This window comes from Macaca nemestrina, chromosome 12 (assembly GCF_043159975.1).
Source record: "Macaca nemestrina isolate mMacNem1 chromosome 12, mMacNem.hap1, whole genome shotgun sequence".
Lineage (NCBI taxonomy): Eukaryota > Metazoa > Chordata > Mammalia > Primates > Cercopithecidae > Macaca > Macaca nemestrina.
Genome location: NC_092136.1, coordinates 15,429,985 through 15,432,017, shown reverse-complemented (window position 1 = coordinate 15,432,017; position 2,033 = coordinate 15,429,985). Strand labels below are relative to the sequence as shown.

Here is a 2,033-nt window from a genome sequence, read left to right as displayed (position 1 = left end):
CCTCCCAAAGTGCCGGGATTACAGGCGTGAGCCACCGCGCCCGGCTCAGTCTGCTCTGATCTTAATTATTTCTTGTCTTCTGCTAGCTTTTGAATTTATTTGCTCTTACTTCTCTAGTACTTTTAATTGTGATGTTAGGGTGTCGATTTTAGATCTTTCCCACTTTCTTATGTGGGCATTTAGTGCTATAAATTTTCCTCTTAACACTGCATTAGCTGTGTTCCAGAGATTCTGGTATGTTGTCTGTTTGTTCTCATTGGTTTCAAAGAACTTATTTATTTTTGCCTTAATTTCTTTATATATCCATCAGACATTCAGGTGCGGGTTGTTCAGTTTCCATGTAGTTGTGTGGTTTTGAGTGAGTTTCTTAATACTGAGTTCTAATATTTACCTGGCAGGGGAGATACCATGATCACGAAGGTGGTTTTCCCAGGGTGAGGCTTATCCATTGCACTCCGGATGTGCTGACCCCTGCGATTTCCCCAAATGTGGGAAACTCGACTGCATAATTTGTGGTAGTGGGGGACTGCATTCGCGCTTTCCCCTGAGAAAGAAAAATAAAAATACTGAGTTCTAATTTTATTGCACTGTGGTCTGAGAGACTGTTTGTTATGATTTCCGTTCTTTTGCGTTTGCTGAGGAGTATTTTACTTTCAATTATGAGGTCGATTTTAGAATAAGTACGATGTGGTGCTGAGAAGAATGTATATTCTGTTGATTTGGGGTGGAGAGTTCTGTAGATGTCTATTTGGTGTGCTTGGTCCAGAGCTGAGTTCAAATCCTGAATATCCTTGTTAATTTTCTGTCTCATTGATCTGTCTAGTATTTATAGTGGTTGTAAATATCTCCCACTACTATTACATGGGAGTCTAAGTCTCTTTGTGGGTCTCTAAGAACTTTCTTTATGAATCTTGGTGCTCCTGTATTGGGTGTATATACATTTAGGATAGTTAGCTCTTCTCATTGCATTCACCTGTTTACCATTGTGTAATGCCCTTCTTTGTCTTTTTAAATCTTTGTTGGTTTAAAGTCTGTTTTATCAGAGAGCAAGATTGCAACTCCTGCCTTTTTTGCTTTCTATTTGCTTGGTAAATGTTCCTCCATCCCTTTATTTTGAGTCTATGCGTGTCTTTGCATGTGAGATGGGTCTCCTAAATATAGCACACCAATGGGTCTTGGCTCTTTATCCAATTTGCCTGTCTGTTTCTTTTAATTGGGGGCATTTATCCTATTTACATTTAAGGTTAATATTGTTATGTGTAAATTCGATTCTGTCATCATAATGCTAGCTGATTATTTTGCACATTAGTTGATGCAGTTTCTTCATAGTGTCATTGGTCTTTTTATTTTGGTATGTTTTTGCAATGGCCTGTACCAGTTTTCTCTTTCCATATTTAGTGCTTCCTTCAGGAGCTCTTGTAAGGCAGGCCTGGTGGTGACAAAATCCCTTAGCATTTGCTTGTCTGTAAAGGATTTTATTTCTTCCTCACTTATGAAGCTTAGTTAGTTGGATATGAAATTCTGGGCTGAAAATTCTTTTCTTTAAGAATGTTGAATATTGGCCCCCACTCTCTTCTGACTTGTGGGGTTTCTGCAGAGAGGTCTGCTATTAGTCTCATGGGCTTCCCTTGTGTGTAACCTGACCTTTCTCTACGGCTGCTTTTAACATTTTTTGCTTTGTTTCAACCTTGGTGAATCTGACGATTATGTACCTTGGGGTTGCTCTTCTCGAGGAGTATCTTAGTGTTGTTCCTGTATTTCCTGAATTTGAATGTTGACGTGTCTTGCTAGGTTGGGGAAGTACTCCTCTGTCATTTCAGGTATATCAATCAATTGTAGGTTTGGTCTTTTCACATAGTCCTATATTTCTTGGAGGTTTTATTTGTACCTTTTCATTCTTTTTCCTCTAAACTTGTCGTCACGCCTTATTTTCTTAAATCGATCTTAATCTCTGATATCCTTTCTTCTGCTTTATCGATTGAGCTATTGATACTTGTGTATGCTGCACAAAGTTCTCATGCTGTATTTTTCAT

At 38.6% G+C, this 2,033-nt stretch overlaps 1 non-coding gene across 1 annotated transcript; it reads left to right on the top strand.

Moving 5' to 3' along the window:
* The first annotated feature begins 383 nt into the window (after positions 1 to 383).
* On the top strand, positions 384 to 547 carry LOC112429293 (U1 spliceosomal RNA). Its single transcript, XR_003021484.2, has one exon. It is a non-coding gene; the product is annotated as a U1 spliceosomal RNA (small nuclear RNA).
* The last annotated feature ends 1,486 nt before the right edge of the window (positions 548 to 2,033 follow it).